Genomic DNA, 12,195 nt, shown 5'->3' with positions numbered 1-12,195 from the left:
GGAGGAGCTGCCAGTTGACTTGGAGTCTGAGCCTTGTGTAGGAGGAGCTGCCAGTTCACTGGGAATCTGGGCCTAGTCTAGGAGGAGCTGCTAGTTCTCTGGGTGTCCAGGTCCGGTGTAGGCGGAGCTGTGAGTTCACTGGGAGTCTGGGCCTGGTGTTGGAGGTGCTGCCAGTTCACTGGGTGTCTGGGCCTGGTGTAGGAGGAGCTGCCAGTTCACTGGGCGTCTGGGCCTGGTGTAGGAGGAGCTGCAGTTCACTGGGCGTCTGGGCCTGGTGTAGGAGGAGCTGCCAGTTCACTGCGAGTCAGGGCCTGCTGTAGGAGGAACTGACAGTTCACTGGGAGTCAGGGACTGGTGAAGGAGGAGCTGCAGTTCACTGGGAGTCTGGGCCTTGTGTAGGAGGAGCTGCCAGTTCACTGGGAGTTCGGGTCTGGTTTACGCGGAATGCCAGTTCACTGGGTTTCCGGGCCTGGTGTAGGAGGAACTGCCAGTTCAATGTGAGTCTCAGTCAGGTCCAGGAAGAGCTGCCAGTTCACTGGGAGACTGGACATGGTGCAGGTGGAGCTGCCAGTTCACTCGGAGTTCGGGCCTGGTCTAGGAGGAGCTGCCAATACACTAGGAGTCTGGGCCTGGTGTAGGAGGAGCTGCCAATTCACTGGAAGTTTGGGCCTGGTCTAGGAGGAGCTGCCTGTTCACTGGATGTCTATGCCTGGTCTGGGAAAAGGTGCCAGTTCACTGGGAATCTGGATCTGGCCTAGGTGGAGCTGCCAGTTCACTGGGATTCTGGACCTGTTGCAGGAGGAGCTGCCAGTTTACTGGGAGGCTGTGCCTGCTCTAGGAGGAGCTGCCAGTTCTCTCGGAGTTCGGGCCTGGTCTAGGAGGAGCAGACAGTTCTCTGGGAGTTTGGTTCTGGTGTAGGAGGAGCTGCCAGTTCACTGGGTTTCCGGGCCTGGTGTAGGAGGAGCTGCCAGTTCACTGGGTTTCCGGGCCTGGTGTAGGAGGAACTGCTAGTTCACTCGGAGTTTGGGCCATGTGTAGGAGGAGCTGCCAATTCACTGGGAGTTTGGGCCTGGTCGAGGAGGAGTTGACAGTTCACTGGGAGTGCGGGTCTCGTGTCGCAGGAGCTGCCAGTTCACTAGGATCCTGGTTCTGGCGTCGGCGGAGCCGGCAGTTCACTGGGATTCCGGGCGTGGTGTCGGAGGAGCTGCTAGTTCACTCGGAGTTTGGTTCTGGTATATGAGGAGCAGACAGTTCTCTGGGAGTTTGGTTCTGGTGTCGGAGGAGCTGCCAGTTCAATGGGAGTCTGCGCCAGGTCTAGGAAGAGCTGCCAGTTCACTGGGAGTCTGGGCCTGGTATAGGAGGAGCTGCCAGTTGACTTGGAGTCTGAGCCTTGTGTAGGAGGAGCTGCCAATTCACTGGGAGTCTGAGCCTTGTGTAGGAGGAGCTGCCAGTTCACTGGGAATCTGGGCCTGGTCTAGGAGGAGCTGCTAGTTCTCTGGGTGTCCAGGTCCGGTGTAGGCGGAGCTGTGAGTTCACTGGGAGTCTGGGCCTGGTGTTGGAGATGCTGCCAGTTCACTGGGCATCTGGGCCTGGTGTAGGAGGAGCTGCCAGTTCACTGGGCATCTGGGCCTGGTGTAGGAGGAGCTGCAGTTCACTGGGAGTCTGGGCCTGGTGTAGGAGGAGCTGCCAGTTCACTGGGAGCTTGGGTCTGGTGTAGGAGGAGCTGCCAGTTCACTGGGAGCCTGGGTCTGGTGTAGGAGGAGCTGCCAGTTCACTGGGAGCCTGGGTCTGGAGTAGGAGGAGCTGCCAGTTCACTGTGAGTCTGGTCCTGGAATATGTGGAGCTGCCAGTTCTCTGGGAGTCTGGGCATTGTGTAGCAGAAGCTTCCAGTTCACTGGGCGTCTGGTCTTAATGTAGGAGGATCTGCCATTTCACTGGGAGTCTGGGCCTGGTGTAGGAGGATTTGCCAGTTCACTGGGAGTCCGAGTCTGGTGGATGAGGAGCTAACAGTTCACTGCAAGTCATGGACTCTTTTAGGGGGAGCTGCCAGTTCACTGGGAGACTGGGCCTGGTCTAGGAGGTGCTGCCAGTTCACTGGGAGACTGGGCCTGGTCTAGGAGGAGCTGCCAGTTCACTGGGAATCTGGGCCTGGTCCAGGAGGAGCTGCCAGTTCATAGGGAATCTGGGCCTGGTCTAGGAGGAGCTGCTAGTTCTCTGGGTGTCCGGGACTGGTGTAGGCAGAGCTGCCAGTTCACTGGGTTTCCAGGCCTTGTGTCAGAGGAGCTGAGAGTTCACTGGGAGTCTGGGCCTGGTGTTGGACGAGCTCCCAGTTTACTGGGAGTCTGGGTCTGGTCTAGGAGGACCCGACAGTTCACTGCGAGGCTAGGCCTGGTCCAGGAGGAGCTGCCGGTTCACTGGGTGTCCGGGCCTGGTCAAGGAGGAGCTGCCAATTCACTGGGAGTGTGGATCTCGTGCAGGAGGAGCTGCCAGTTCACTGGGAGTTCGGGTCTGGTTTACGCAGAGCTGCCAGTTCACTAGGATCCTGGTCCTGGCGTCGGCGGAGCTGCCAGTTCACTGGGTTTCCGGGCCTGCTGTAGGAGGAGCTGCCAGTTCAATTGGAGTCTGCTCCAGGTCTAGGAAGAGCTGCCAGTTCACTGGGAGACTGGGCCTGATTTAGGAGGAGCTGCCAGTTCTCTGGGAGACCGGGCCTGGTGTAGGAGGAGCTGCCAGTTCACTGGGAGACCGGGCCTGGTGTAGGAGGAGCTGCCAATTCACTGGGAGTCTGGGCCTGGTGTAGGAGGAGCTGCCAGTTGACTGGGAGTCTGGGCCTGGTGTTGCAGGAGCTGCCAGTTCACTTGGATACTGGGCCTGGTCTAGGAAGAGCTGCCAGTTCACTGGGTGTCCGGGTCTGGTCTCGGAGGAGCGGCCAGTTCACTGGGAGTCTGGTCCTGGCTGTGGAGGAGCTGCCAGTTTACTGGGAGTCTGGGCCTGGATAGGAGGAGCTGCCAGTTCTCTGGGAGTCTGGCTCCGGTCTAGGAAGAGGTGCCAGTTCATACGGAGGCTGGGCCTGGTGCAAGAAGAGCTGTCAGTTCACTGTGAGCCTGGGTCTGGTGTAGGAGGAGCTGCCAGTTCACTGGGAGCCTGGGTCTGGTGTAGGAGGAGCTGCCAGTTCACTGGGAGCCTGGGTCTGGAGTAGGAGGAGCTGCCAGTTCACTGGGAGTCTGGTCCTGGAATAGAAGGAGCTGCCATTTCTCTGGGAGTCTGGCTCCGGTCTAGGAAGAGGTGCCACTTCATACGGAGGCTGGGCCTGGTGCAAGAAGAGCTGTCAGTTCACTGGGAGCCTGGGTCTGGTGTAGGAGGAGCTGCCAGTTCACTGGGAGCCTGGGTCTAGTGTAGGAGGAGCTGCCAGTTCACTGGGAGCCTGAGTCTGGAGGAGGAGGAGCTGCCAGTTCACTGGGAGTCTGGTCCTGGAATAGGTGGAGCTGCCAGTTCTCTGGGAGTCTGGGCATTGTGTAGCAGAAGCTTCCAGTTCACTGGGCGTCTGGTCTTAATGTAGGAGGATCTGCCAGTTCACTGGGAGTCTGGGCCTGGTGTCGGAGGATTTGCCAGTTCTCTGGGAATCTGGGCCTGGTCTAGGAGGAGCTGCTAGTTCTCTGGGTGTCCAGGTCCGGTGTAGGCGGAGCTGTGAGTTCACTGGGAGTCTGGGCCTGGTGTTGGAGGTGCTGCCAGTTCACTGGGCATCTGGGCCTGGTGTTGGAGGATCTGCCAGTTCACTGGGCGTCTGGGCCTGGTGTAGGAGGAGCTGCAGTTCACTGGGCGTCTGGGCCTGGTGTAGGAGGAGCTGCCAGTTCACTGCGAGTCAGGGCCTGCTGTAGGAGGAACTGACAGTTCACTGGGAGTCAGGGCCTGCTGTAGGAGGAACTGACAGTTCACTGGGAGTCTGGTCCTGGAATATGTAGAGCTGCCAGTTCTCTGGGAGTCTGGGCATTGTGTAGCAGAAGCTTCCAGTTCACTGGGCGTCTGGTCTTAATGTAGGAGGATCTGCCATTTCACTGGGAATCTGGGCCTGGTGTAGGAGGATTTGCCAGTTCACTGGGAGTCCGAGTCTGGTGGATGAGGAGCTAACAGTTCACTGCAAGTCATGGACTCTTTTAGGGGGAGCTGCCAGTTCACTGGGAGACTGGGCCTGGTCTAGGAGGTGCTGCCAGTTCACTGGGAGACTGGGCCTGGTCTAGGAGGTCCTGCCAGTTCACTGGGAGCCTGGGGCTGGTCTAGGAGGAGCTGCCAGTTCACTGGGAATCTGGGCCTGGTCTAGGAGGAGCTGCCAGTTCATAGGGAATCTGGGCCTGGTCTAGGAGGAGCTGCTAGTTCTCTGGGTGTCCGGGACTGGTGTAGGCAGAGCTGCCAGTTCACTGGGTTTCCAGGCCTTGTGTCAGAGGAGCTGAGAGTTCACTGGGAGTCTGGGCCTGGTGTTGGACGAGCTCCCAGTTTACTGGGAGTCTGGGTCTGGTCTAGGAGGACCCGACAGTTCACTGCAAGGCTAGGCCTGGTCCAGGAGGAGCTGCCGGTTCACTGGGTGTCCGGGCCTGTCAAGGAGGAGCTGCCAATTCACTGGGAGTGTGGATCTCGTGCAGCAGGAGCTGCCAGTTCACTGGGAGTTCGGGTCTGGTTTACGCAGAGCTGCCAGTTCACTAGGATCCTGGTCCTGGCGTCGGCGGAGCTGCCAGTTCACTGGGTTTCCGGGCCTGCTGTAGGAGGAGCTGCCAGTTCAATTGGAGTCTGCGCCAGGTCTAGGAAGAGCTGCCAGTTCTCTGGGAGACCGGGCCTGGTGTCGGAGGAGCTGCCAATTCACTGGCAGTCTGGGCCTGGTGTAGGAGGAGCTGCCAGTTGACTGGGAGTCTGGGCCTGGTGTTGCAGGAGCTGCCAGTTCACTTGGATACTGGGCCTGGTCTAGGAAGAGCTGCCAGTTCACTGGGAGTCTGGTCCTGGCTGTGGAGGAGCTGCCAGTTTACTGGGAGTCTGGGCCTGGATAGGAGGAGCTGCCAGCTCTCTGGGAGTCTGGCTCCGGTCTAGGAAGAGGTGCCAGTTCATACGGAGGCTGGGCCTGGTGCAAGAAGAGCTGTCAGTTCTCTGGGAGTTTGGTTCTGGTGTCGGAGGAGCTGCCAGTTCAATGGGAGTCTGCGCCAGGTCTAGGAAGAGCTGCCAGTTCACTGGGAGACTGGGCCTGATTTAGGAGGAGCTGCCAGTTCTCTGGGAGACTGGGCCATGTGTAGGAGGAGCTGCCAGTTCTCTGGAGACCGGGCCTGGTGTAGGAGGAGCTGCCAATTCACTGGGAGTCTGGGCCTGGTATAGGAGCAGCTGCCAGTTGACTTGGAGTCTGAGCCTTGTGTAGGAGGAGCTGCCAATTCACTGGGAGTCTGAGCCTTGTGTAGGAGGAGCTGCCAGTTCACTGGGAATCTGGGCCTGGTCTAGGAGGAGCTGCTAGTTCTCTGGGTGTCCAGGTCCGGTGTAGGCGGAGCTGTGAGTTCACTGGGAGTCTGGGCCTGGTGTTGGAGATGCTGCCAGTTCACTGGGCATCTGGGCCTGGTGTAGGAGGAGCTGCCAGTTCACTGGGCATCTGGGCCTGGTGTAGGAGGAGCTGCAGTTCACTGGGAGTCTGGGCCTGGTGTAGGAGGAGCTGCCAGTTCACTGGGAGCTTGGGTCTGGTGTAGGAGGAGCTGCCAGTTCACTGGGAGCCTGGGTCTGGTGTAGGAGGAGCTGCCAGTTCACTGGGAGCCTGGGTCTGGAGTAGGAGGAGCTGCCAGTTCACTGTGAGTCTGGTCCTGGAATATGTGGAGCTGCCAGTTCTCTGGGAGTCTGGGCATTGTGTAGCAGAAGCTTCCAGTTCACTGGGCGTCTGGTCTTAATGTAGGAGGATCTGCCATTTCACTGGGAGTCTGGGCCTGGTGTAGGAGGATTTGCCAGTTCACTGGGAGTCCGAGTCTGGTGGATGAGGAGCTAACAGTTCACTGCAAGTCATGGACTCTTTTAGGGGGAGCTGCCAGTTCACTGGGAGACTGGGCCTGGTCTAGGAGGTGCTGCCAGTTCACTGGGAGACTGGGCCTGGTCTAGGAGGTCCTGCCAGTTCACTGGGAGCCTGGGGCTGGTCTAGGAGGAGCTGCCAGTTCACTGGGAATCTGGGCCTGGTCCAGGAGGAGCTGCCAGTTCATAGGGAATCTGGGCCTGGTCTAGGAGGAGCTGCTAGTTCTCTGGGTGTCCGGGACTGGTGTAGGCAGAGCTGCCAGTTCACTGGGTTTCCAGGCCTTGTGTCAGAGGAGCTGAGAGTTCACTGGGAGTCTGGGCCTGGTGTTGGACGAGCTCCCAGTTTACTGGGAGTCTGGGTCTGGTCTAGGAGGACCCGACAGTTCACTGCGAGGCTAGGCCTGGTCCAGGAGGAGCTGCCGGTTCACTGGGTGTCCGGGCCTGGTCAAGGAGGAGCTGCCAATTCACTGGGAGTGTGGATCTCGTGCAGGAGGAGCTGCCAGTTCACTGGGAGTTCGGGTCTGGTTTACGCAGAGCTGCCAGTTCACTAGGATCCTGGTCCTGGCGTCGGCGGAGCTGCCAGTTCACTGGGTTTCCGGGCCTGCTGTAGGAGGAGCTGCCAGTTCAATTGGAGTCTGCTCCAGGTCTAGGAAGAGCTGCCAGTTCACTGGGAGACTGGGCCTGATTTAGGAGGAGCTGCCAGTTCACTGGGAGACCGGGCCTGGTGTAGGAGGAGCTGCCAATTCACTGGGAGTCTGGGCCTGGTGTAGGAGGAGCTGCCAGTTCACTGGGAGACCGGGCCTGGTGTAGGAGGAGCTGCCAATTCACTGGGAGTCTGGGCCTGGTGTAGGAGGAGCTGCCAGTTGACTGGGAGTCTGGGCCTTTTGTTGCAGGAGCTGCCAGTTCACTTGGATACTGGGCCTGGTCTAGGAAGAGCTGCCAGTTCACTGGGTGTCCGGGTCTGGTCTCGGAGGAGCGGCCAGTTCACTGGGAGTCTGGTCCTGGCTGTGGAGGAGCTGCCAGTTTACTGGGAGTCTGGGCCTGGATAGGAGGAGCTGCCAGTTCTCTGGGAGTCTGGCTCCGGTCTAGGAAGAGGTGCCAGTTCATACGGAGGCTGGGCCTGGTGCAAGAAGAGCTGTCAGTTCACTGTGAGCCTGGGTCTGGTGTAGGAGGAGCTGCCAGTTCACTGGGAGCCTGGGTCTGGTGTAGGAGGAGCTGCCAGTTCACTGGGAGCCTGGGTCTGGAGTAGGAGGAGCTGCCAGTTCACTGGGAGTCTGGTCCTGGAATAGAAGGAGCTGCCATTTCTCTGGGAGTCTGGCTCCGGTCTAGGAAGAGGTGCCACTTCATACGGAGGCTGGGCCTGGTGCAAGAAGAGCTGTCAGTTCACTGGGAGCCTGGGTCTGGTGTAGGAGGAGCTGCCAGTTCACTGGGAGCCTGGGTCTGGTGTAGGAGGAGCTGCCAGTTCACTGGGAGCCTGAGTCTGGAGGAGGAGGAGCTGCCAGTTCACTGGGAGTCTGGTCCTGGAATAGGTGGAGCTGCCAGTTCTCTGGGAGTCTGGGCATTGTGTAGCAGAAGCTTCCAGTTCACTGGGCGTCTGGTCTTAATGTAGGAGGATCTGCCAGTTCACTGGGAGTCTGGGCCTGGTGTCGGAGGATTTGCCAGTTCTCTGGGAATCTGGGCCTGGTCTAGGAGGAGCTGCTAGTTCTCTGGGTGTCCAGGTCCGGTGTAGGCGGAGCTGTGAGTTCACTGGGAGTCTGGGCCTGGTGTTGGAGGTGCTGCCAGTTCACTGGGCATCTGGGCCTGGTGTAGGAGGAGCTGCCAGTTCACTGGGCGTCTGGGCCTAGTGTAGGAGGAGCTGCCAGTTCACTGCGAGTCAGGGCCTGCTGTAGGAGGAACTGACAGTTCACTGGGAGTCTGGTCCTGGAATATGTAGAGCTGCCAGTTCTCTGGGAGTCTGGGCATTGTGTAGCAGAAGCTTCCAGTTCACTGGGCGTCTGGTCTTAATGTAGGAGGATCTGCCATTTCACTGGGCGTCTGGGCCTGGTGTAGGAGGATTTGCCAGTTCACTGGGAGTCCGAGTCTGGTGGATGAGGAGCTAACAGTTCACTGCAAGTCATGGACTCTTTTAGGGGGAGCTGCCAGTTCACTGGGAGACTGGGCCTGGTCTAGGAGGTGCTGCCAGTTCACTGGGAGACTGGGCCTGGTCTAGGAGGTCCTGCCAGTTCACTGGGAGCCTGGGGCTGGTCTAGGAGGAGCTGCCAGTTCACTGGGAATCTGGGCCTGGTCTAGGAGGAGCTGCCAGTTCATAGGGAATCTGGGCCTGGTCTAGGAGGAGCTGCTAGTTCTCTGGGTGTCCGGGACTGGTGTAGGCAGAGCTGCCAGTTCACTGGGTTTCCAGGCCTTGTGTCAGAGGAGCTGAGAGTTCACTGGGAGTCTGGGCCTGGTGTTGGACGAGCTCCCAGTTTACTGGGAGTCTGGGTCTGGTCTAGGAGGACCCGACAGTTCACTGCGAGGCTAGGCCTGGTCCAGGAGGAGCTGCCGGTTCACTGGGTGTCCGGGCCTGTCAAGGAGGAGCTGCCAATTCACTGGGAGTGTGGATCTCGTGCAGCAGGAGCTGCCAGTTCACTGGGAGTTCGGGTCTGGTTTACGCAGAGCTGCCAGTTCACTAGGATCCTGGTCCTGGCGTCGGCGGAGCTGCCAGTTCACTGGGTTTCCGGGCCTGCTGTAGGAGGAGCTGCCAGTTCAATTGGAGTCTGCGCCAGGTCTAGGAAGAGCTGCCAGTTCTCTGGGAGACCGGGCCTGGTGTCGGAGGAGCTGCCAATTCACTGGGAGTCTGGGCCTGGTGTAGGAGGAGCTGCCAGTTGACTGGGAGTCTGGGCCTGGTGTTGCAGGAGCTGCCAGTTCACTTGGATACTGGGCCTGGTCTAGGAAGAGCTGCCAGTTCACTGGGAGTCTGGTCCTGGCTGTGGAGGAGCTACCAGTTTACTGGGAGTCTGGGCCTGGATAGGAGGAGCTGCCAGCTCTCTGGGAGTCTGGCTCCGGTCTAGGAAGAGGTGCCAGTTCATACGGAGGCTGGGCCTGGTGCAAGAAGAGCTGTCAGTTCACTGGGAGCCTGGGTCTGGTGTAGGGGGAGCTGCCAGTTCACTGGGAGCCTGGGTCTGGAGTAGGAGGAGCTGCCAGTTCACTGGGAGTCTGGTCCTGGAATAGAAGGAGCTGCCATTTCTCTGGGAGTCTGGCTCCGGTCCAGGAAGAAGTGCCAGTTCACTCGGAGGCTGGGCCTGGAATAGGTGGAGCTGCCAGTTCTCTGGGAGTCTGGGCATTGTGTAGCAGAAGCTTCCAGTTCACTGGGCGTCTGGTCTTAATGTAGGAGGATCTGCCAGTTCACTGGGAGTCTGGGCCTGGTGTAGGAGGATTTGCCAGTTCTCTGGGAATCTGGGCCTGGTCTAGGAGGAGCTGCTAGTTCTCTGGGTGTCCAGGTCCGGTGTAGGTGGAGCTGTGAGATCACTGGGAGTCTGGGCCTGGTGTTGGAGGTGCTGCCAGTTCACTGGGCATCTGGGCCTGGTGTAGGAGGAGCTGCCAGTTCACTGGGCGTCTGGGCCTGGTGTAGGAGCTGCAGTTCACTGGGCGTCTGGGCCTGGTGTAGGAGGAGCTGCCAGTTCACTGCGAGTCAGGGCCTGCTGTAGGAGGAACTGACAGTTCACTGGGAGTCAGGGACTGGTGAAGGAGGAGCTGCCAGTTCACTGGGAGTCTGGGCCTTGTGTAGGAGGAGCTGCCAGTTCACTGGGAGTTCGGGTCTGGTTTACGCGGAATGTCAGTTCACTGGGTTTCCGGGCCTGGTGTGGGAGGAACTGCCAGTTCAATGGGAGTCTGGGTCAGGTCTAGGAAGAGCTGCCAGTTCACTGGGAGACTGGACCTGGTGTAGGTGGAGCTGCCAGTTCACTCGGAGTTCGGGCCTGGTCTAGGAGGAGCTGCCAATACACTAGGAGTTTGAACCTGGTGTAGGAGGTGCTGCCAGTTCACTGGGAGTCTGGACCTGTTGCAGGAGGAGCTGCCAGTTTACTGGGAGGCTGTGCCTGGTCTAGGAGGAACTGCCAGTTCACTGCGAAGCTGAATCTAGAGTAGGAGGAGCTGACAGTTCTCTGGGAGTCTGGGCCTGGTGTCGGACGAGCTGCCAGTATACTGGGCGTCTGGGTCTCGTCTAAGAGGAGCTGCCAGTTCATAGGGAATCTGGGCCTGGTCTCGGAGGAGCTGCTAGTTCTCTGGGTGTCCGGGACTGGTGTCGGCAGAGCTGCCAGTTCACTGGGTTTCCAGGCCTTGTGTCAGAGGAGCTGAGAGTTCACTGGGAGTCTGGGCCTGGTCTAGGAGGACCCGACAGTTCACTGCGAGGCTAGGCCTGGTCCAAGAGGAGCTGCCGGTTCACTGGGTGTCCGGGCCTGGTCAAGGAGGAGCTGCCAATTCACTGGGAGTGTGGATCTCGTGCAGGAGGAGCTGCCAGTTCACTGGGAGTTTGGGTCTGGTTTACGCAGAGCTGCCAGTTCACTAGGATCCTGGTCCTGGCGTCGGCGGAGCTGCCAGTTCACTGGGTTTCCAGGCCTGCTGTAGGAGGAGCTGCCAGTTCAATTGGAGTCTGCGCCAGGTCTAGGAAGAGCTGCCAGTTAACTGGGAGACTGGGCCTGATTTAGGAGGAGCTGCCAGTTCTCTGGGAGACCGGGCCTGGTGTAGGAGGAGCTGCCAGTTCTCTGGGAGACCGGGCCTGGTGTAGGAGGAGCTGCCAATTCACTGGGAGTCTGGGCCTGGTGCAGGAGGAGCTGCCAGTTGACTGGGAGTCTGGGCCTGGTGTTGCAGGAGCTGCCAGTTCACTTTGATACTGGGCCTGGTCTAGGAAGAGCTGCCAGTTCACTGGGTGTCTGGGTCTGGTCTCGGAGGATCGGCCTGTTCACTGGGAGTCTGGGCCTGGATAGGAGGAGCTGCCAGTTCTCTGGGAGTCTGGCTCTGGTCTAGGAAGAGGTGCCAGTTCATACGGAGGCTGGGCCTGGTGCAAGAAGAGCTGTCAGTTCACTGGGAGCCTGGGTCTGGTGTAGGAGGAGCTGCCAGTTCAATGGGAGCCTGGGTCTGGTGTAGGAGGAGCTGCCAGTTCACTGGGAGCCTGGGTCTGAAGTAGGAGGAGCTGCCAGTTCACTGGGAGTCTGGTCCTGGAATAGAAGGAGCTGCCATTTCTCTGGCAGTCTGGCTCCGGTCCAGGAAGAAGTGCCAGTTCACTCGGAGGCTGGGCCTGGTGCAAGAAGAGCTGTCAGTTCACTGGGAGCCTGGGTCTGGTGTAGGAGGAGTTGCCAGTTCACTGGGAGCCTGGGTCTGGTGTAGGAGGAGCTGCCAGTTCACTGGGAGCCTGGGTCTGGAGTAGGAGGAGCTGCCAGTTCACTGGGAGTCTGGTCCTGGAATAGGTGGAGCTGCCAGTTCTCTGGGAGTCTGGGCATTGTGTAGCAGAAGCGTCCAGTTCACTGGGCGTCTGGTCTTAATGTAGGAGGATCTGCCAGTTCACTGGAAGTCTGGGCCTGGTGTAGGAGGATTTGCCAGTTCTCTGGGAATCTGGGCATGGTCTAGGAGGAGCTGCTAGTTCTCTGGGTGTCCAGGTCCGGTGTAGGCGGAGCTGTGAGTTCACTGGGAGTCTGGGCCTGGTGTTGGAGGTGCTGCCAGTTCACTGGGCATCAGGGCCTGGTGTAGGAGGAGCTGCCAGTTCACTGGATGTCTGGGCCTGGTGTAGGAGGAGCTGCAGTTCACTGGGCGTCTGGGCCTGGTGTAGGAGGAGCTGCCAGTTCACTGCGAGTCTGGGCCTGGTGTAGGAGGAGCTGCCAGTTCACTGCGAGTCAGGGCCTGCTGTAGGAGGAACTGCCAATTCACTGGGAGTCTGGGCCTGGTGTTGCAGGAGCTGCCAGTTCACTTGGATACTGGGCCTGGTCTAGGAAGAGCTGCCAGTTCACTGGGTGTCCGGGTCTGGTTTACGCGGAATGCCAGTTCACTGGGTTTCCGGGCCTGGTGTAGGAGGAGCTGCCAATACACTAGGAGTTTGGGCCTGGTGTAGGAGGTGCTGCCAATTCACTGGGAGTTTGGGCCTGGTCTAGGAGGAGCTGCCAGTTCACTGGGAGTCTGGACCTGTTGCAGGAGGAGCTGCCAGTT

This window comes from Heterodontus francisci, chromosome 3 (genome assembly GCF_036365525.1).
Source record: "Heterodontus francisci isolate sHetFra1 chromosome 3, sHetFra1.hap1, whole genome shotgun sequence".
Lineage (NCBI taxonomy): Eukaryota > Metazoa > Chordata > Chondrichthyes > Heterodontiformes > Heterodontidae > Heterodontus > Heterodontus francisci.
The sequence above is the reverse complement of the archived record's forward strand: the minus strand, read 5'-3'. Positions refer to the sequence as shown.